Raw genomic sequence first — 23,907 nt, forward strand, 5'->3', positions numbered from 1 at the left:
GACTACTGACATATACTGTATTACATACCTGACTACTGATATATACTGTATTACATATCTAACTACTGACATATACTGTATTACATACCTAACTACTGATATATACTGTATTACATATCTAACTACTGACATATACTATATTACATACCTGACTACTGACATATACTGTATTACATACCTGACCACCATGACATATACTGTATTACATACCTGACTACTGATATATGCTGTATTACATACCTGACTACTGATATATACTGTATTACATACCTAACTACTGACACATGTTGTATTACATACCTGACTACTGATATATACTGTATAACATACCTGACTACTGATATATACTGCATTACATACCTGACTACTGACATATACTGTATTACATATCTAACTACTGATATATACTGTATTACATACCTAACTACTGACATATACTGTATTACATACCTGACATATACTGTATTACATACCTGACTACCCTGACCACTGACATATATTACATACCTGACTACACTTACCACTGACATATATTAAATACCTGACTACCTAGACCACTGACATATATTACATACCTGGCTACCCTGACCACTGACACATATTACATACCTGGCTACCCAGGCCACTGACATATATTACATACCTGGCTACACGGACCACCGACACATATTACATACCTGGCTACCCTGACCTCTGACACATATTACATACCTGGCTACCCTGACCACTGACACATATTACATACCTGGCTACCCTGACCTCTGACACATATTACATACCTGGCTACCCTGACCTCTGACACATATTACATACCTGGCTACCCTGACCTCTGACACATATTACATACCTGGCTACCCTGACCACTGACACATATTACATACCTGGCTACCCTGACCACTGACACATATTACATACCTGGCTACCCTGACACATATTACATACCTGACCTCTGACACATATTACATACCTGGCTACCCTGACCTCTGACACATATTACATACCTGGCTACCCTGACCTCTGACACATATTACATACCTGATTACTCTGGCCACTGACACATATTACATACCTGGCTACCATGACACATATTACATACCTGACCTCTGACACATATTACATACCTGGCTACCCTGACCTCTGACACATATTACATACCTGGCTACCCTGACCTCTGACACATATTACATACCTGATTACTCTGGCCACTGACACATATTACATACCTGACCTCTGACACATATTACATACAGAAAGCGGCTGCTGAGTGACACTTATCACACCTGTGTTAGGTACTTCCTCCCTTTTCTGTGTTTTCTCCGCAGCAAGAATAATTTATATGTAACATATACAATGTACAAATACTGGGCATAAGGGTCATTCCGACCTGATCGCACGCTAGCTTTTTTTCGCAACACTGCGATCAGGTCAGAACTGTGCATGCGTATGCACCGCAATGCGCAGGCGCGTCGCACGGGTACAAAGCGGATCATTGCAGTGCAAAGGATTTTACGAAGAATCCATTTGCATGGGCGTTCGCAAGGAGATTGACAGGAAGAGGGCGTTTGTCGGTGTCAAATTACCATTTTCTGGGAGTGGTAGGGAAAATGCAGGCGTGTCCAAGTGTTTGCAGGGCGGGTGTCTGACGTCAATTCCGGGACTGGACAGGCTGAAGTGATCGCAGCGGCTGAGTAAGTTCTGAGCTACTCAGAAACTGCAAAAAACTTTTTCATCCCGCTCGGCTACACATGCGATCACACACTTGCAAAGCGAAAATACACTCCCCTATGGGCGGCGACTATCTGATCGCAGCACTGCAAAAAATAGCTAGCGATCAGGTCTGAATGACCCCCAGACTACATTACTGATCTCACTTGTTGTTCTTATATGTTCCATGTGTATTTATCTGACCTGACATATGCCCGTATATAACCTGCGTCGTTTCCCATTACATGGGCAGCACAGGAGGTCCTGTACCACAGCCCATTCACTGCTGCACCCCCAGAAACAGAAGGGTTAGGACCACAAAGGGTGGTTTGTGGGAGCCTGTGAGTCTGATTAGAGGTGTCACCCTGTCAGTCATGTGACAATACACTGTGATGTCATCCTGTCAGTCATGTGACAATACACTGTGTGTGATGTCACCCTGTCAGTCATGTGACAATACACTGTGATGTCATCCTGTCAGTCATGTGACAATACACTGTGTGTGATGTCACCCTGTCAGTCATGTGACAATACACTGTGTGTGATGTCACCCTGTCAGTCATGTGACAATACACTGTGTGTGATGTCACTCTGTAAGTCATGTGACAATACACTGTGTGTGATGTCACTCTGTTAGGCATGTGACAACTGTGTGTGATGTCACTCTGTCAGTCATGTGACAATACACTATGTGATGTCACCCTGTCAGTCATGTGACAATACACTGTGTGATGTCACTCTGTCAGTCATGTGACAATACACTGTGTGATGTCACTCTATCAGTCATGTGACAATACGCTGTGTGTGATGTCACCCTGTCAGTCATGTGACAATACACTGTGTGTGATGTCATCCTGTCAGTCATGTGACAATACATTGTGTGTGACATCACCCTCTCAGGTGACATCATAGTGTGTGCTGGAACCTAAGGACTGGGTATACTGGTAGTTACACAGTGCAGGGGTTCTGGGTGTAGAAATAAGGACCTAATTCAGACCTGATCGCACCTCTATGAATTTGCAGAGATTTGCGATGAGATAGTCGCCGCCCAGAAAGACTGAAAATCCGCCCCGTGCAAGTCTGCGTACACCGTGCAAAAATCACTGCGAACGGCGGTCATCTGCAAATCCGTTCACAACTCACCCTCTAATGCGACAGAAACGGGCTGATCGGGCCGGAGCTGACGTCACACACCCTCACGCCGCGTGTTTTCTGACACTCCCAGAAAGCGCACCAGTTATCACCCACACACGTCCACTTCCTGTCACTCAGCCCGCGTTCACCTAACGATCAAAAAAGATGCTGGATTTTTTGGGTCAGTTTGGCCTTGCGCGTGCGCGCTATGATCCGGACGCATGCGCAGCCATTTGATAATCGCCAGCCTTACGAAATCGCACAACGGTGATCAGGTTTGAATCGGGACCTAAGAGCGCAGCGATCTCAGTATGTCCTTGTGTGACCTCTCAGCGTCCCGGGGCACAGTGTCAGATATCTGTCTATTCTGGGAACTGAGGGGTCTATTTATTATCGTACGGTGATACACAGCACACGGCTATTGCAGTACTTCATGTGTAATGCCAGCACTTACCGCCGTACCACCGCTCTCTATAGGGGCGCCAACATTACGCAATGTATCATACAGGGAAAAGCTCCAATTATGGCCACAAACAAGCGCCACCTCCGGGTGCCATTACCTGCCCATGCGCCACCTCCGGGTGCCATTACCTGCCCTCGCGCCACCTCCGGGTGCCATTACCTGCCCATGCGCCACCTCCGGGTGCCATTACCTGCCCTCGCTCCACCTCCGGGTGCCATTACCTGCCCTTGCGCCACCTCCGAGTGCCATTACCTGCCCTGACACCACCTCCGGGTACCATTACCTGCCCTGACGCCACCACCGGGTGCCATTACCTGCCCTCGCGCCCCCTCCGGGTGCCATTACCTGCCCTCGCGCCCCCTCCGGGTGCCATTACCTGCCCTCGCGCCACCTCCGGGTGCCATTACCTGCCCATGCGCCACCTCCGTGTGCCATTACCTGCCCTGACGCCACCTCCGGGTGCCATTACCTGCCCTCGCGCCACCTCCGGGTGCCATTACCTGCCCTTGCGCCACCTCCGGGTGCCATTACCTGCCCTCGCGCCACCTCCGGGTGCCATTACCTGCCCATGCGCCACCTCCGAGTGCCATTACCTGCCCTGACGCCACCTCCGGGTGCCATTACCTGCCCTTGCGCCACCTCCGGGTACCATTACCTGCCCTCGCGCCACCTCCGGGTGCCATTACCTGCCCTCGCGCCCCCTCCGGGTGCCATTACCTGCCCTGACGCCACCTCCGGGTGCCATTACCTGCCCTGACGCCACCTCCGGGTGCCATTACCTGCCCTGACGCCACCTCCGGGTGCCATTACCTGCTCTTGCGCCACCTCCGGGTGCCATTACCTGCCCTGACGCCACCTCCGGGTGCCATTACCTGCCCTGACGCTGCCCCCTTTACCGGCTCACGGGGCTATGCGCACAGCACGTCCTCCCGGTAACGCACGGCTGAGAAGGAATGATGCAACGTCCGGAGGGAGGGGGTCCTAGCGCAGTCCTGACATGATAAATAGCATCTGTACCCCTCTCCGTATCGCTGTGATAGGTGGCGTTACCAAGGCGATATGACTGATCCCCGAGTCCTACAGGCCTGCCTTATATTACAGATAGCACAACCCCAATATTCCGTGTCCTAGAGGTGACATATCCATGTGCTGACCCCTGTGTGGCGTGTTACTGGGGCAGAAGCACTCTGACACACATGCCCCAATTTGCCCCCACTGCAGCAGGGTAAGGGGAATATTTGCTATAGGTCACATTGGGTTATATCCCACACTGCCTCCCCAAGGCCAGGGCAGGACCCTGCAGCTATGGGGCCGCGGATCAGGTGAAGATGGCTGTTTTAGTTGTGTGATTTTATGGGGCATGTGTCAGTGATGAGCAGAAGACTCGAATTAATAAATGCAAATGATCACTTCATTAAAAGACGTGTTAGGTAAACGGAGCATCCCCAGGAGCTGCCCCCATGTACCAGAGATACAGCAAAGACTTTATATGCTATGCATGCGGATTACAGGGACACAGGGGGTGATTCAGACCTGATCGCAGCAGCAAATTTGTTAGCAGTTGGGCAAAACCATGGCCCTCATTCCGAGTTGATCGGTCGCAAGGCGAATTTAGCAGAGTTACACACGCTTAGTCTACGCCTACTGGGAGTGTATCTTAGCATCTTAAAAGTGCGAACGAAGTTTACGCAATATTGCGAACAAAAAAAACTTAGCAGTTTTAGAGTAGCTCCAGACTTACTCTGCCTGTGCGATCAGTTCAGTGCTTGTCGTTCCTGGTTTGACGTCACAAACACTCCCAGCGTTCGCCCAGACACTCCCCCGTTTCTCCGGCCACTCCTGCGTTTTTTCCGGAAACGGTAGCGTTTTCAGCCACACGCCCATAAAACGCCGTGTTTCCGCCCAGTAACACCCATTTCCTGTCAATCACACTACGTTCGCCGGTGCGAACAAAAAGCCGTGAGTAAAAATACTTTCTACATAGCAGAATTACTTAGCGCAGTCGCAGTGCGAACATTGCGCATGCGCTCTAAGCTGATTTTCACTGCGATGCGAAAAAAAAGAACGAGCGAACGACTCGGAATGAGGGCCCATGTGCAGTGCAGGTGGGGCAGATGTAACATGTGCAGAGAGAGTTAGATTTGGGTGGGTTATAGTGTTTCTGTGCAGGGTAAATACTGGCTGCTGTATTATTACACTGCAAATTAGATTTCAGTTTGAACACACCCCACCCAAATCTAACTCTCTCTGCACATGTTACATCTGCCCCACCTGCAGTGCACGTGTTACATCTGCCCCACCTGCACTGCACATTAGGGGTCATTCCAAGTTGATCGCTAGCTGCCGTTGTTCGCTGCGTAGCGATCAGTGAAATAAACGGCTAACCTGCGCATTCGTATTCACTGCAATGCGCACGTGCGTCGAACGGGTCCAAAGTCCTTTTGTGGTTTTGCACTGGTTCTAGCGACGATTCCAAACGCACATCCGATCGCAACTAGAGTGACAGAAAGAGGGCATCCATGGGTGGCAACTGACCGTTTTCTGGGAGTGTTTGGAAAAATGCAGGCGTGGCCGGGTGTTTGCTGGGCGGGTATCTGACGTCATTACCACGTCACTCATCGCAGCAAACATCGCACAGGATAAGTAACTACAGGGCTGGTCTTCTTCTGCACAAAATGTGTTTGCGGGCGCTCTGCTGCTCAGGCGTTCACACTCCTGCAAAGCGAAAATACACTCCCCGTGGGCGGCGACTATGCGTTTGCCTGGCTGCTAAAAACTGCTAGCGAGCGATCAACTCGGAATGACCCCCATTATCCCTCCAACACGGCTGGTTTTACATTAATTCTTCCATCCTCGACTAACGGAATGTGGGGTCCCAGGCGTGCGTCTACTGCGGGAAGCGTGTGGTATATATGTCCAGTGTGTGTGTGTGTAATATATGGGCAGTGTGTGTGTGTATAATATATGGGCAGTGTGTGTGTATAATATATGGGCAGTGTGTGTGTGTGTATAATATATGGGCATTGTGTAGGGGGGGGGGGTGTTCCAGTAACATGTGTGTGTATGTGGGGGGAGTGTTCCAGTTGTGTGTATGGGGGGGGAGTGTTCCAGTTGTGTGTATGTGGGGGGAGTGTTCCAGTTGTGTGTATGGGGGGGAGTGTTCCAGTTGTGTGTATGGGGGGGGAGTGTTCCAGTTGTGTGTATGTGGGGGGAGTGTTCCAGTAGCATGTGTGTGTGTTGGTGTGGGGGGAGTGTTCCAGTTGTGTGTATGTGGGGGGAGTGTTCCAGTTGTGTGTATGGGGGGGAGTGTTCCAGTTGTGTGTATGGGGGGGGAGTGTTCCAGTTGTGTGTATGTGGGGGGAGTGTTCCAGTAGCATGTGTGTGTGTTGGTGTGGGGGGAGTGTTCCAGTTGTGTGTATGTGGGGGGAGTGTTCCAGTTGTGTGTATGGGGGGGAGTGTTCCAGTTGTGTGTATGTGGGGGGAGTGTTCCAGTTGTGTGTATGTGGGGGGAGTGTTCCAGTTGTGTGTATGGGGGGGAGTGTTCCAGTTGTGTGTATGTGGGGGGAGTGTTCCAGTTGTGTGTATGGGGGGGAGTGTTCCAGTTGTGTGTATGGGGGGGGAGTGTTCCAGTTGTGTGTATGGGGGGGGGAGTGTTCCAGTTGTGTGTATGGGGGGGGAGTGTTCCAGTTGTGTGTATGGGGGGGGGGAGTGTTCCAGTTGTGTGTATGGGGGGGGAGTGTTCCAGTTGTGTGTATGGGGGGGGGAGTGTTCCAGTTGTGTGTATGGGGGGGGAGTGTTCCAGTTGTGTGTATGGGGGGGGAGTGTTCCAGTTGTGTGTATGGGGGGGGGAGTGTTCCAGTTGTGTGTATGGGGGGGGAGTGTTCCAGTTGTGTGTATGGGGGGGGAGTGTTCCAGTTGTGTGTATGTGGGGGGAGTGTTCCAGTTGTGTGTATGTTGGGGTGGTACAGACTCATTGGTTTCTATATGCCCCAGGAAGATACGAGGGCCTCATCCACCGTACAGCGCAGATCCCGCTACAGGGAGAGTACGGTAGATTTCTAGCAACGCTGGAATTTGGAGTATATCCACTGCGTGTGCCTACTGGGGCGGGCATTATATGCACTGCGTGTGTCTACTGGGGTGTTATATGCACTGCGTGTGTCTACTGGGGTGTTATATGCACTGCGTGTGTCTACTGGGGTGTTATATGCACTGTGTGTGTCTACTGGGGTGTTATATGCACTGCGTGTGTCTACTGGGGTGTTATATGCACTGTGTGTGTCTACTGGGGTGTTATATGCACTGCGTGTGTCTACTGAAGTGTTATATGCAGAGCGTGTGTCTGTTGGGGTGTTATATGCACTGCGTGTACCTACTGGGGTGTTATATGCACTGCATGTCTACTGGGGTGTTATATGCACTGTGTGTGTCTACTGGGGTGTTATATGCACTGCGTATGTCTACTGGGGTGTTATATAGACGGTATCCGTTCACATGGTCGACCATGTTATGGTCGACAGTCATTATGTCGACCACTATTGGTCGACATTGACATGGTCGACGTGGACACATGGTCGACACATGAAAATGGTCGACACATGAAAAGGCCGACATGAGTTTTTTTAACTTTTTTTTCTTTTGGGGAACTTTTCCATACTTTACGATCCACATGGACTACGATTGGAACGGTTAAGTGTGCCGAGCGAAGCGGTAGCGGAGCGAAGGCACCATGCCCGAAGCATGGCGAGCGAAGCGAGCCATGCGAGGGGACGCGGTGCACTAATTGGGGTTCCCAGTCACTTTACGCAAAAAACGACACCAAAAAAAGTAAAAAAAAAAAGTAAAAAAACTCATGTCGACCTTTTCATATGTCGACCTTTCATGTGTCGACCATTTTCATGGGTCGACCATGTGTCCATGTCGACCATGTCAATGTCGACCAATAGTGGTCAACCTAATGACTGTCGACCATAACATGGTCGACCATTCATACCGGAACCTATATAGACTGCATGTGTCTACTGGGGTGTTCTATGCACCGTGTATCTACTGGGGTGTTATACGCACTGCATGTGTCTACTAGGGTGTTATATGCACTTTGTATGTCTTCTGGGGTGTTATACGCACTGCATGTGTCTACTAGGGTGTTATATGCACTTTGTGTGTCTACTGAGGTGTTATACGCACTGCGTGTGTCTACTAGAGTGTTATATGCACTGCGTGTCTATGGGGGTGATATATAATCTCTCTGTGCTCCCGGCGCTATAATACATGCTGAATGCACCTGTTGGAATGATATATAAGCTCTGTCAGCTCATAGGGTAATATATCCTCTATACGCCTATAGGGGAGCTGTATAAGCTCTTTGTGCTTACTGGGGTGTAATACATGCTGCATTTGCCTATTGGGTGATATACAGTATAAGCTCTCTGAGCTCACTGGGGTGTAATAAATGCTAGATGCATCTAATGGGGTGATATACAGTCTATGTGTGCTCACTGGGGTGTAATATACGCTGCATATGCCCGTAGGGGAGGTATATGACCGGGATCCGGTCTGGATCCTGGCAGTACTGAAGCCGCACGAGCCACTCTCAGAGGTTTCTAGTACAATCTCTAACCATAGAGAGAATAAGGTTCCGTTGTGCCCCGTCCCCTGGCCCGTTCCACCCCTCCCCTGCCCCCTTTATTGCCCTTTCCAAATGCTAGGGCAGGCCACGTCACTGATCTTTCAATCACATATGACTTTTTCCATCTCTTATTTTATTTTCCCTTCCGGAGACCTCTGAAGGAGCTCTGTGCCTTTTCAGCTCAAATTAATTTAAATCAGAGAAACGGAAAGAAAATCAATTTAGAGTTCGGAAAAAAAGGTTCTCTGGGAATTTGGACAACTGAATAGAAGAAAACATCTAATAAAACATCACTCTGAGAGGAAATGTGTTTCTACACCGCAGTCATTTCATATGTATCAAAGAGATGACCTGTGTCTCTCAGTAATGTCATTATTATTAAATGACCCTGGGTGACAAGGTCCGGGGCTACCCAATGACAACATGGAGGGAATAATCATCCGTTCCTTGCCATAAAGCGTTCAGTGGAGTAACTGGTGGTGTGTCTCAGGAGCAAGGGGTCCGTGGGTGTGGTATAGTGGCCGATGGCAGATACAGATGGTTCAGATGGCTGGTGGTGTTGGAAGGTACAGATGGATGGTGGTGATGGATGTAGAGGCAGATGATGGAGATAGATGGTGCAGATGAGCAGTAGTAATGGAAGGTGGAGACAGATGATGGAGATGGATGGTGGGAACAGATGGTTGAGATGGAAGATACTGTACAGACAGATGGCAGTGATGGAAGGTAGAGACCAATGGTGGAGATACAGGTGGTAATGGAAGTTGGAGACTGGTTCTGTAGATGGATGTTGGGAGGGGATGGATGATGGAGATCAGTAGTAGAGGTACAGGTGGAGAGTGGTTCTGGAGATGGATGTTGGGAGGGATGGTGGAGATCAGTAGTGGATGTACAGGTGGTAATGGATGCTGGAGACTGGTACTGGAGATGGATGTTGGGAGGGATGGTGGAGATCAGTAGTGAAGGTACTGGTGGTAATGGATGCTGGAGACTGGTACTGGAGATGGATGTTGGGAGGGATGGTGGAGATCAGTAGTGAAGGTACTGGTGGTAATGGATGCTGGAGACTGGTACTGGAGATGGATGTTGAGAGGGATGGTGGAGATCAGTAGTGGATGTACAGGTGGTAATGGATGCCGGAGACTGGTACTGGAGATGGATGTTGGGAGGGATGGTGGAGATCAGTAGGGAAGGTACTGGTGGTAATGGAAGCTGGAGACTGGTACTGGAGATGGATGTTGGGAGGGATGGTGGAGATCAGTAGTGAAGGTACTGTTGGTAATGGAAGCTGGAGACTGGTTCTGGAGATTGATGTTGGGAGGGATGGTGGAGATCAGTAGTGAAGGTACTGTTGGTAATGGAAGCTGGAGACTGGTTCTGGAGATTGATGTTGGGAGGGATGGTGGAGATCAGTAGTGGATGTACAGGTGGTAATGGAAGGTGGAGACTGGTACTGGAGATGGATGTTGGGAGGGATGGTGGAGATCAGTAGTGAAGGTACTGGTGGTAATGGATGCTGGAGACTGGTACTGGAGATGGATGTTGGGATGGGTGGTGTACATGGATGGTGGAATCAGAGGAACATGAGAGGTTTGAGTGAAGGATTATTATTATTACATTTTATTATAAGGCGCCACAAGTGTTCCACAGCGCCGTACATATACGGCAACAGTAGGACATTACAGGATGCTGTTTTGGGATCCCCAGTAAAATATATAATGGGGTAAATGCAAATGAAGTCTATGAAACAGAAAGGAACAGCAGAGAATGATATTATACAGTGCCAACGTATCCCCTGCACTGTACAACGAATGCCCACAAACAAGGGGCAATTATCCTAGCAACGTGTCATGGGAGGAGACGCACTGTGACACGGGAGAACACAGGAGTTGGCACCGGTAGCGCAGTGCACTGCTCACAGCACTGTGCGGCTGATAACCCTTGTAGCTCAGCCCTGATGCTGGTGTGACGTTATATGTACACTGGGAAATAATTCTGTGTATGTGAGTGCACCTGGCCGATAAAGCGGATTCTGATCGTAGCTATATTCTAGGAGGAAGAGAGAGATCTCTACTAGACGTTTATTATTAGTACATCCCTCAGCCCTAACCCCCCCATGGCTTTCCAGATGCCAGGTGTTACCCCTTATATGGCCGCAGACAACCGTGGCGTAATAATAGGTGTATAACGCACACCTGGCGGCATACCTAATATAATAATCAGACTGGAGAATAATAAATGCGGATGAATCGTCGCCAGCTGCAGACACCGCTCTATTATAGAATGGACAGCGCACATCATTGTTCTGTTATGTCCCACTAAGTATAACGCAGAATGGTGTGGAGGTGCCGGTGGCTCCTGCCTCCATGGAGGCCTCCCTGGTGAGAAGGAAACCTCTGAGTCTCCAGGCTGAATAGAGCAGATGGGATAAGAGCCCCCGCCAGCCCCTCGTTGCCACAGCTCTAATACAGAGAGATGAATATGCTGCGTCTGGTGAGCGGGATGAGGCGTCTCCCTGCAGGTTTGTAGGATTCTTCCAAAAATAGCAGCAGCTCTGAGTCCCAGAGAATGCAGCCAGGTTTCTCCTGCTCAGTGTCAGCCGCTGATTAACCCTCTCATGGCGGGGCATGGCAGAGGAGCTAGCACTCTGTGCAGCATTAGGGGGGAGTAGATTTCCCGGCCCCTAACACTAAGCAGAGGGCACAGGGAGAGTACAGGCTAATTCTATGCCCTCCCCCTATGCCACCTGCCGTGCCAGTCTTCACTTCCTCCCTCCCTCCCTCCCAATTCCTAACGCCCAACACAATAACAACAGCGTACTTATAATATGAATTGTGTGCGAGCGACGAGAGCGGTTCCTCTGCCGTGTGTCACCGGGGCTCTCACTCCCGGGCCAGGTAATGCAGGGCATGGCCCTTACATGGTATGCGTTTACAATACCGCCCCTCGGGATCCGCCAGTCGCAATACCGACGCCGTAATCTTCATAGGGGTACAATACCACCGACGGAATACCGGAGAGGGAGGTGATTCTCCCAATATGGCTGTCCACGACCATAGTCAGAGCATTCTATCTGATGACTCTAATTCTCTGCATTCCTACTGCGCCCCCCCTTCCCCTATCCCAGTGGTGCCATACAAGGAAGCCATCCTGTGCCGCCATGTTTGCACCACAAAGGGACCTAGCCGGCGAGGTGGCTAACAGTCACGGGCGTGTCGGCATCAACGATTGCGTCTAAAGGCGCAGCTGCACTGACACCGGCAGCTTTGGTCAATGAGACATTCTGTGCGAAGTTCCGGTCAATGGTGTCACACATTGGCGGAACCGTGCGGCATCTCAATAAGACGCCCACTGCCCATGGCATTCACGTCCTCCTGGACAGCCGCAGCACCGGGTGTGGTCTTCTGCTGCTGCAGCCCATCCCCTGCAAGGTGCGACGTTCTGCGCCCTCACAGATACCCCTCAGCTGGTGTGACACGTGGTAATCGCAGTCACTGTGCACTGGGTGCTTTATCTGTGACCTCTAGAACCTCCCCGTCTGCCACCAACAAGATTTCCGTGGCTCATCCTTGGGCTTCTGAACAACTGAACCTCTTGCCCATATCTGAATGCTTTTGGGGATTGAGTTGCACCGTATGATACTGAGGGGGACATTTACTAAGCAGTGATAAGAGTGGAGAAGTGAGCCAGTGGAGAAGTTGCCCATGGCAACCAATCAGCACTGAAGTAACATCTATAATTTGCATACTATAAAATGTTACAGAGCAGCTGATTGGTTGATGGGGCAACTTCTCCACTGGCTCACTTCTCTGCTCTTATCACTGCTTAGTAAATGTCCCCCTGAGATCTCTGCATTAAGGAGCAGGTGTACAGGAGTGCACCGGTGACGACCGGCACTGTACGGTGATACCGCACCGTATCATGTGTTCCAGCAGCAGCAGCGTCCGGTGTAAGCTGCACACACCTGCGTCCTGCTGGAAGACGAGCGATGGCCAGAGACTGATACGCTCCTCACATTGTGTGACTGTGGTGATAATGTAACGGCGGCAGAACGCAGTCCTGTCCCTGAGATAGCATCTCCTCCCCGCTCACCTGACGAATAATCTCATTCCTCTTCTCTGCAGAAAACATCTTCTGTTAACTCCTCGCTTACCTGTCTCCGAGGCGTCGTCTTCTGAATCATCACATTTGCAGTAAGATCTGAGCACAATATGACATTGCTGGGTGTGATAACAGCGCCTGGCGGTGTCAGGGCAGCGGCTCATCCCTGTGATGCATCGGTGCTCTCCTCTATCCGGACTCCTGCGCAGGTGCCATCGAGTGACCACGACGCAGCCCCCATTCCTGGGGAGGGATCCGGAGAAACCCACTCCCGGTCATTTCTGCAATCTGTAGCCGCGTTCGGTATGAATTACCGATGGCTGGGATGCCGGCCGTCAGTATACTGAGAGCGTGGTGAGCGCAAAGAGTCCCCTTGCGGGCACGGTGGACACCCATGGAGGGAGAATCACCTACCTCGCCGTTATTCCGGCGACGGCATTGTACCACTGTGCAGGATTGCGGCGTCGGCATTGTGATCGCCGGGATCCCGTGCGGCGGTATCTTATCCGCTTCCCCTGTAGCCTATAATCTACAGCAGCGCAATGCTGAGGTCGACCTCCGGACAAAATCTGGTAGATCTGACATTATATCCCCCATAGAAACAGAGTATGCTGGGGGTTATAGTTCAGCAACAGCCGAGGACCTTCCCCGGTAATGCTGAAACCAGCTCTCCACGCTGCGCTAGCTACATATCTGCATGCATGTATATGCCTGGGGGCTGAGCATGGCGTCGCCAGTACTAGCCGCAGCGTCTCATTGGCTGCGCAGTCTGACGATCAGGTACATATAATATTGGTGTATTTTAGGACACAGTACATTTTGCAAATGTCATATTTCACCGGCTGTGGTATACAGGGGATTATGTACATCTACCCTAACAGTGACTTTGTGTCTGGCCATCGGAACACATGGTAACAACCTCCTTCTGTATCTGGGCGTAAACCCGCGGCATATACTATCAACGCAGAGCTGGGTATATCGGTGGTCATTCCGAGTTGTTCGCTCGATAGCAGTTTTTAGGAGCCGTGCAAACGCTGTGCCGCCGCCCTCCGGGAGTGTATTTTAGCTTCGCAGAAGTGGGAACGAAGGGATCGCAGAGCACCGCAAAATAATTTTGTGCAGTTTCAGAGTAGCTCAAAACCTACTCAGCGCTTGTGATCACTTCAGACCATTCCGTTCCTGTTTTGACGTCAGGAAACACGCCCTGCGTTCGCCCAGCCACGCCTGCGTTTTTCCTGGCACACCTGCGTTTTTATACGAACACTCCCTGAAAACGGTCAGTTGACACCCAGAAACGCCCACTTCCTGTCAATCACTCTGCGGCCAGCAGTGCGACTGAAAAGCTTCGCTAGACCCTGTGTGAAACTACATCGCTCATTGTAATAGTACGACGCGCGTACGCATTGCGCCACATACGCATGCGCAGAAGTGCCGATTTTTTGCCTGATCGCTGCGTAGCGAACAAATGCAGCTAGCGATCAACTCGGAATGACCCCCATCGTCCGATGCCGCCTACGGCTGTACAGACACTATTTAGAGAGCGTCATTATGGGCACATGAGCCTCTAACCCAAAAACAAGGCGGCTCTGTGTAGTCCCGGAACATCGTGCTGCGCCAGTCTGCGCTGACCCACCCATGCAATCATTTATAGTACGCTGTGAGGAAAGCCTCGGGAGATGTTTCCAGAATCCCGTCCACGTTACTTTAGACTGATGACCCGGTAATTGGCGGACCCCAGCTCTGCCGGTGCCTGACACTACCGCGTTCCGCACCGGGCCCTCAGAGGAGCAGGAAACGGAAGTCATTAGAAGTGACAAGTGCGTAGATCAGGGATTTCTTATTCATTGGCTGAGGAATGCGGAATCCGGCCATTCCCGGGATGGGATTCTTTGTGTGTAGTATAGGAACACGTTATTACAACCTCAGGAAAATCCAATTATACATTTACGTGACTGATCCCTATTGAGCAGCAGCGTCTCCTCCAGAGGACCCTCCACATTGTCACCCGCTCCGGCACCGCCCGGATTACAGCGCCCCAGAGCAAAGGGCGAGCAGGCCCCAGGAATCTGCTGCCTATTGTGATCATATAATGCTGAAGTAATTACTATATAGTGTTATAGAAGCCACATATGCTGCTGGCTACAGCTGTAGCAATGTCTGCCGTTGCCGCAGGTAACAGATATATGACATTATTCCGCATCAGGCCTACATCCCCCCCATAGAGCCACAGTCTGATCTGAGAACAACGGTCTGTGACTCATTAACGAACCCTGTAATTACAGACAATGCTGTACACACAGCACAATGCCGCATATGTCTGCGCTGTGTGACGCAAGTGGAGGCGGGAACCGTACAGGGACATATATCTTATTGTGTCTGAATCTCATGTTTCCCCCACATACATGTAACACGTCTGTGACCTCCGGGCCTTGTGTAACCTCCTCTGCGTCTGTCTGTATCCTGCCTTCCCCTCTATTGTCCCTGGGAGTGTAGCAGGAGGGGGCTGCAGACAGGTGAGGGGGCCCAGGAATGTCAGGAGATAGGGAGGGAGGGCCCAGGAATGTCAGAGCAGAGACAGGGAGGGAGGGCCCTGCCATTCATGCTGCTGCAGGCCAGGAATCTCACTCCATGGAAGGCAATTACCTGGCCCGGGATGGCTGAGGACAGACGAGTCTGAGCAGGGAACTATCCCCCGTATGTGATGATTAGCCAGGAATGGTGATGCCATCTGCAGGCTCTGATCTCTGCCTCATCCATAGCAATGAGCATCGATGTTCCATCAGGAGGCATTCCGCCTGTGGGGCTGATTCTCTAACGCTGCTCCACAGTCCTACCCTGGTGTTCATCTGCGTGCCCCCCCCATTACCTCCCAGCCACCGACCAGGAACGCCCCCACATTTCTGCTACCGTGCGACCAAATATGTACTGCGACTCTGTATGTACAAGACCGGGGCACAAGCGCAGCGCAGCTGAGGATTGGGCGCAGGCAAAAACATTGCCCTGCTGCAGCGATCCAGTCTGAATTAGCCCCCATGTGCAGTGCAGGTGGGGCAGATGTAACATGTGAACTGCAGGTGGGGCAGATGTAACATGTGCAGAGAGAGTTAGATTTGGGTGGGGTGTTCATACTGAAATCTAATTTGCAGTGTAAAAATAAAGCAGCCAGTATTTACCCTGCACAGAAACAATATAACACACCCAAATCTAACTCTCTCTGCACATGTTACATCTGCCCCACCTGCAGTGCACATGGTTTTACCCAACTGCTAGCTTTTATGGTTTGCAAACTAACCTGAATAACCCCCTACCATATGGTAAACAGTCAGCTATGATGGCGAGTCTCTGCTAGCTCGGTGCCTCATGCCTCGGTGATGTCTCCCACATGCTGTGTGGGGATTGCAGCTGGGACTCTTCCCCACAGAATACAGCACAATGACGCCGTGTAATGCTCTGCGAGGGTTCCACACGGGGATTACACAGCCCACACCTCACACGGGCCGCTCTAATCTCCCAGCAATCTCCCGTCACTCAGTGCCTCACATCCCAGCCTCCTGCCTCAATCACATCTCTCTAACAATACTTCTTCATTAGCTGGAAATAAATGTAACGATTGTTATCCTCATGATATAAACAGTGTCCTCCTTACTCTAGATCTTCCCGACTCTTTACTTCCATGTGTAATGCTCTCTGTACTCTAGGAGGGAGCGGCCTCAGGGCATGGGATGGACTCTCCTGACAATATGGCAGCATGCAGCTAGTGATAAATACATAGGGATCACCCGAGAACATTTACAGCAACTCAACACTGGCAATGTACACAGTTCTCCAGTAACATGTCAGATGGGGGGGGGGGGGTGTTTTACGTCACTGCCGCCTCACACTTACATTCCGGGCGTCGACTGTTGGGATTCCAGCGTCGTGACTCTGAACAGTGTCGGGATTCCAACACCGGTCTTCTGACTGCCGGCATCTTGCCCGTTCAGATGCCAACTATGTCCTTGGCCACATGCGGGCGAAGGTGCGAGTCACAATCAGGCCCCGGCCACATGCGGGCGTAGGTGCGAGTGACAATCAGGCCCCGGCCACATGCGGGTGTAAGTGTGAGTCACAATCAGGCCCCGGCCACATGCGGGCGTAGGTGATAGTCACAGTCAGGCCCCGGCCACATGCGGGTGTAGGTGCAAATCACAATCAGGCCCGGCCACATGCGGGCGTAGGTGCGAGTCACAATCAGGCCCCGGCCACATGCGGGCGTAGGTGCGAGTCACAATCAGGCCCCGGCCATATGCGGGCGTAGGTGCGAGTCACAATCAGGCACCAGCCACATGCGGGCGTAGGTGATAGTCACAGTCAGGCCCCGGCCACATGCGGGCGTAGGTGCGAGTCACAATCGGGCCCCGGCCACATGCGGACGTAGGTGATAGTCACAGTCAGGCCCCGGCCACATGCGGGCGTAGGTGATAGTCACAGTCAGGCCCCGGCCACATACGGGTGTAGGTGCGAGTCACAATCAGGCCCCGGCCACATGCGGGTGTAGGTGCGAGTCACAATCAGGCCCTGGCCACATGCGGGCGTAGGTGCGAGTCACAATCGGGCCCCGGCCACATGCGGGCGTAGGTGCGAGTCACAATCGGGCCCCGGCCACATGCGGGCGTAGGTGATAGTCACAGTCAGGCCCCGGCCACATGCGGGCGTAGGTGATAGTCACAATCGGGCCTCGGCCACATGCGGTCGTAGGTGCGAGTCACAATCAGGCCCCGGCCACATGCGGGTGTAGGTGCGAGTCACAGTCAGGCCCCGGCCACATGCGGGCGTAGGTGCGAGTCACAATCAGGCCCCAGCCACATGCGGGCGTAGGTGATAGTCACAATCAGGCCCCGGGCACATGCGGGCGTAGGTGATAGTCACAATCAGGCCCCGGCCACATGCGGGCGTAGGTGCGAGTCACAATCAGGCCCGGCCACATGCGGGCGTAGGTGCGAGTCACAATCAGGCACTGGCCACATGCGGGCGTAGGTGCGAGTCACAATCAAGCCCCAGCCACATGCGGGTGTAGGTGCGAGTCACAATCAAGCCCCAGCCACATGCGGGCGTAGGTGCGAGTCACAATCAAGCCCCGGCCACATGCGGGCGTAGATGCGAGTCACAATCAGGCCCGGCCACATGCGGGGGTGTAGGTGCGAGTCACAATCAGGCCCGGCCACATGCGGGCGTAGGTGCGAGTCACAATCAGGCCCGGCCACATGCGGGCGTAGGTGCGAGTCACAATCAGGCCTGGCCACATGCGGGCGTAGGTGCGAGTCACAATCAGGCCCTGGCCACATGCGGGCGTAGGTGCGAGTCACTATCAGGCCCCGGCCACATGCGGGCGTAGGTGATAGTCACAGTCAGGCCCCGGCCACATGCGGGCGTAGGTGCGAGTCACAATCAGGCCCGGCCACATGCGGGCGTAGGTGCGAGTCACAATAAGGCCCTGGGCACATGCGGGCGTAGGTGCGAGTCACAATCAGGCCCGGCCACATGCGGGCGTAGGTGCGAGTCACAATCAGGCCGCGGCCACATGCGGGTGTAGGTGATAGTCACAGTCAGGCCCCGGCCACATGCGGGCGTAGGTGATAGTCACAATCAGGCCCCGGCCACATGCGGGTGTAGGTGCGAGTCACAGTCAGGCCCCGGCCACATGTGGGCGTAGGTGATAGTCACAGTCAGGCCCCGGCCACATGCGGGTGTAGGTGCGAGTCACAGTCAGGCCCCGGCCACATGTGGGCGTAGGTGATAGTCACAGTCAGGCCCCGGCCACATGCGGGCGTAGGTGCGAGTCACAGTCAGGCCCCGGCCACATGTGGGCGTAGGTGATAGTCACAGTCAGGCCCCGGCCACATGCGGGCGTAGGTGCGAGTCACAATCAGGCCCCGGGCACATGCGGGTGTAGGTGTGAGTCACAATCAGGCCCCGGGCACATGCGGGTGTAGGTGATAGTCACAATCAGGCCCCGGCCACATGCGGGCGTAGGTGCGAGTCACAATCAGGCCCCGGGCACATGCGGGCGTAGGTGATAGTCACAATCAGGCCCCGGCCACATGCGGGCGTAGGTGATAGTTACAATCAGGCCCTGGCCACATGCGGGTGTAGGTGCGAGTCACAATCAGGCCCCGGGCACATGCGGGCGTAGGTGATAGTCACAATCAGGCCCCGGCCACATGCGGGCGTAGGTGCGAGTCACAATCAGGCCCCGGGCACATGCGGGCGTAGGTGATAGTCACAATCAGGCCCCGGCCACATGCGGGCGTAGGTGCGAGTCACAATCAGGCCCTGGCCACATGCGGGCGTAGGTGATAGTCACAATCAGGCCGCGGCCACATGCGGGCGTAGGTACGAGTCACAATCAGGCCCCGGGCACATACGGGCGTAGGTGCGAGTCACAATCAGGCCTTTATAGGTAACATGACCCCGCCAGAGGCGGAGCTACAGAGCGGCCGCTGTGACACATGGAGCTGCTCTTACAATTAGCCGTCTGTTAATTAGGATTTTATCTAGAGTTAATAGAAATGTCTCCCTGTCCCCGGAACACAGCGACTTATCCGGGGGTCACACACCTCCCAAACCTCTGTACAGAGAGACCGGGGAGACAGCAGCACCTCCCCCCGCTAACCTACCCCTGGGAGACCTCCCCCGCTCAGCTACCCCGGGAACACAGCACCTCCCCCCGCTCACCTACCCCGAGGAGACAGCACCTCCCCGCTCACCTACCCCGAGGAGACAGCACCTCCCCGCTCACCTACACCGGGGAGGCAGCACCTCCCCACACTCAGCTACCCTGGGGAGACAGCACCTCCCCCCGCTCAGCTACCCCAGGGAGACAGCACCTCCCCACACTCACCTACCCCGGGGGCAAAGCACCCCCCCCCCCCCGCTCACCTACCCCGGGGACACAGCACCTCCCCCCGCTCAGCTACCCCGGGGACACAGCACCTCCCCCCACTCACCTACCCCGGGGACACAGCAACTCCCCCCGCGCACCTCCCCCGGGGAGACAGCGGCTGCCCACACTCACCTACCCCGGGGAGACAGCAGCTGCCCACACTCACCTACCCCAGGGACACAGCACCTCCCCCCCACTCGCCTACCCCGGGGACACAGCACCTCCCCCCGCTCAGCTACCCCGGGGAGACAGCACCTCCCCCCGCTCACCTACCCCGGGGAGACAGCAGCTGCCCACACTCACCTACCCCGGGGACACAGCACCTCCCCACACTCAGCTACCCCGGGGAAACAGCACCTCCCCACACTCACCTACCCCGGGGACACAGCACCTCCCCCCGCTCACCTACCCCGGGGACACAGCACCTCCCCACACTCACCTACCCCGGGGACACAGCACCTCCCCCCGCTCACCTACCCCGGGGACACAGCACCTCCCCTCGCTCACGTACCCCGGGGACACAGCACCTCCCCCCGCTCAGCTACCCCAGGGACACAGCACCTCCCCTCGCTCACCTACCCTGGGGAGACAGCACCTCCCCACACTCACCTACCCCGGGGACACAGCACCTCCCCCCGCTCACCTACCCCAGGGACACAGCACCTCCCCCCGCTCACTTACCCCTGGGACACAGCACCTCCCCCCGCTCAGCTACCCCAGGGACACAGCACCTCCCCTCGCTCACCTACCCTGGGGAGACAGCACCTCCCCACACTCACCTATACCGGGGACACAGCAGCTCCCCCCGCTCACCTACCTCGGGGAGACAGCACCTCCCCACACTCACCTACCCCGGGGACACAGCACCTCCCCCCGCTCACCTACCTCGGGGAGACAGCACCTCCCCCCGCTCAGCTACCCCAGGGAGACAGCACCTCCCCCCGCTCACCTACCTCGGGGAGACAGCACCTCCCCACACTCACCTACTCCAGGGAGACAGCACCTCCCACACTTACCTACCCCGGGGACACAGCACCTCCCCCCGCTCAGCCACCTCGGGGACACAGCATTTCCCCCCGCTCACCTACCCTGGGGACACAGCACCTCCCCACGCTCAGCTACCCCGGGGAGACAGCAGCTCCCCACACTCACCTACTCCAGGGAGACAGCACCTCCCCACACTCACCTACCCCGGGGACACAGCACCTCCCCACACTCACCTACCTCGGGGACACAGCATTTCCCCCCGCTCACCTACCCCGGGGAGACAGCAGCTCCCCACACTCAGCTACCCGGGGGGACAGCACCTCCCCACACTCTCCTACCCCGGGGACACAGCACCCCCCCCCCCGCTCACCTACTTCGGGGACACAGCACCTCCCCCCGCTCAGCTACCCCGGGGAGACAGCACCTCCCCCCGCTCAGCTACCCCGGGGAGACAGCACCTCCCCCCGCTCAGCTACCCCGGGGAGACAGCAGCTCCCCACACTCAGCTACCCCGGGGAGACAGCAGCTCCCCACACTCAGCTACCCCGGGGAGACAGCACCTCCCCACACTCAGCTACCCCGGGGAGACAACACCGCCCCACACTCACCTACCTCAGGGACACAGCATTTCCCCCTGCTCACCTACACCGGGGACACAGCACCTCCCCACGCTCAGCTACCCCGGGGAGACAGCAGCTCCCCACACTCAGCTACCCGGGGGGACAGCACCTCCCCACACTCAGCTACCCCGGGGAGACAGCACCTCCCCACGCTCAGCTACCCCAGGGAGACAGCACCTCTCCCCGCTCAGCTACCCCGGGGAGACAGCAGCTCCCCACACTCAGCTACCCCGGGGAGACAGCACCTCCCCACACTCAGCTACCCCGGGAAGACAGCAGCTCCCTACACTCAGACTAGTGCCAAACATTGCAGCAGTTATACATCAGAGAGACAGGAGACACCTGGCCCCTTAGCTACAGATAACCAGGGCCCCGCCTACGCCTTACCACGCCACTTATCTACAACTGAGCAGGCTCCATCTACACCTCACCAGGCCCCTTATCTACAGACAACCAGGGCCCGCCTACACCTTACCAGGCCCCTTATCTATAGATAACCAGGGCCCGCCTACACCTTACCAGGCCCCTTATCTACAAATAACCAGGGCCCCGCCTAAGTCTTACCAGGCCTCTTATCTACAACTGAGCAGGCTCCACCTACACCTCACCAGGCCCCTTATCTACAGACAACCAGGGCCCGCCTACACCTTACCAGGCCCCTTATCTATAATCAGGGCCCGCCTACACCTCACCAGGCCCCTATCTACAGACAACCAGGGCCCGCCTACACCTTACCAGGCCCCTTATCTACAGATAATCAGGGCCCGCCTACACCTTACCAGGCCCTTTATCTACAACTGAGCAGGCTCCACCTACACCTCATCAGGCCTCTTATCTACAGATAACCAGGGCCCGCCTACACCTTACCAGGCCCCTTATCTACAGAAACCCAGTCCTGCCCTACACCTGCCTAGGAGCCTTATCTACAGCTAACCAGCCCCCCCCCCCCCCCCCCACACACACCTTACCAGGCCCCTGATCTACAACTGACCAGGCCCCTCCCACACCTTACAAGGCCCCTTATCTATAACTGGCCAGGCCCGCACCTTACCAGGCCCAATCTACAACTGACCAGGCCCCACCTATAATACAACTGACCAGGCCCCACTTACCCCTTACCAGGCCCCTTATCGACAACTGACCAGGCCCCACCTACACATTACCAGGCCCCTCATCTACAACTGGCCAGGCCCACACCTTACCAGGCCCAATCTACAACTGACCAGGCCCCACCTATAATACATCTGGCCGATATGTTTCTGAAGTCAGTACAGCCCCCCCCCCCCCCCTCCCTACATCTTACCAGGCCCCTTATCTACAACTGACCAGGCCCGACCTACAATACATCTGGCCGAGATGTTTCTGACGTCAGTACAGCCCCCCCCCCCCCTCCCTACATCTTACCAGGCCCCTTATCTACAACTGACCAGGCCCCACCTACAATACATCTGGCCGAGATGTTTCTGAAGTCAGTACAGCCCCCCCCCCCTCCCTACATCTTACCAGGCCCCTTATCTACAACTGACCAGGCCCCACCTACAATACATCTGGCCGAGATGTTTCTGAAGTCAGTACAGGCCCCCCCCCCCCCTCCCTACATCTTACCAGGCCCCTTATCTACAACTGACAGGCCCCACCTACAATACATCTGGCAGAGATGTTCCTGACGTCGGTACTGTGTAGGGTCACTACGTGCAGGGATTACTGCAGACACCCTTCCTGGCAAACTGTCCACAAGTTCCTGGACAGCAGCAGGCCGTATGTTTTGCCATTCCGCCTTAAGTACAGCGACATTGTAGCAGGTGGAGTCGGTCTGGAGCGAATCCGTCACTGTAATTCGGCCCAGAGGTTCTCGGTGGGGTTGAGATTTGGACTCTGAGCTGCCAGTCCATGCAGGTTACTGAATTCTCTGTATTCCAGCCCAGCGTCGCCCTGGAAACATGACATCGCGCAGCCTACGATGTTCCCCTTGTCAACTCTGTTAGCTCCTTCCAGCAAGCCATGTCATTAGCAAATGATCTATCAGTGCCCTCTGCCCGTGTTATACCTTCTTCACTCACACGTGTCTGCTGCAGGGGCACACCATCTCGCCTGCGCGGGGGCACACCATCTCACCTGCGCGGGGGCACACCATCTCACCTGCGCGGGGGCACACCATCTCACCTGCGCGGGGGCACACCATCTCGCCTGCGCGGGGGCACACCATCTCGCCTGCGCGGGGGCACACCATCTCACCTGCGCGGGGGCACACCATCTCGCCTGCGCGGGGGCACACCATCTCGCCTGCGCGGGGGCACACCATCTCGCCTGCGCGGGGGCACACCATCTCACCTGCGCGGGGGCACAC

The 23,907-nt window shown here is 54.4% G+C and overlaps 1 protein-coding gene across 2 annotated transcripts in view; it reads left to right on the forward strand.

Annotated features, from left to right (window-relative positions):
- DAG1 (dystroglycan 1) overlaps nucleotides 1-23,907 on the forward strand; it is a 182,389-nt gene that overhangs the window by 76,053 nt on the left and 82,429 nt on the right. Inside the window, exon 1 of one of the 2 annotated variants that reach the window (XM_063941433.1) lies at nucleotides 11,807-11,827. The exons of the other annotated variant lie outside the window; for it this stretch is intronic. The gene's annotated coding sequence lies outside the window, so the exon portion shown is untranslated. Of the gene's footprint in view, nucleotides 1-11,806; nucleotides 11,828-23,907 lie in introns of those variants that run through there. 2 annotated transcript variants of the gene reach the window in all.

Source organism: Pseudophryne corroboree, chromosome 9 (genome assembly GCF_028390025.1).
Source record: "Pseudophryne corroboree isolate aPseCor3 chromosome 9, aPseCor3.hap2, whole genome shotgun sequence".
Taxonomy (NCBI): Eukaryota; Metazoa; Chordata; class Amphibia; order Anura; family Myobatrachidae; genus Pseudophryne; species Pseudophryne corroboree.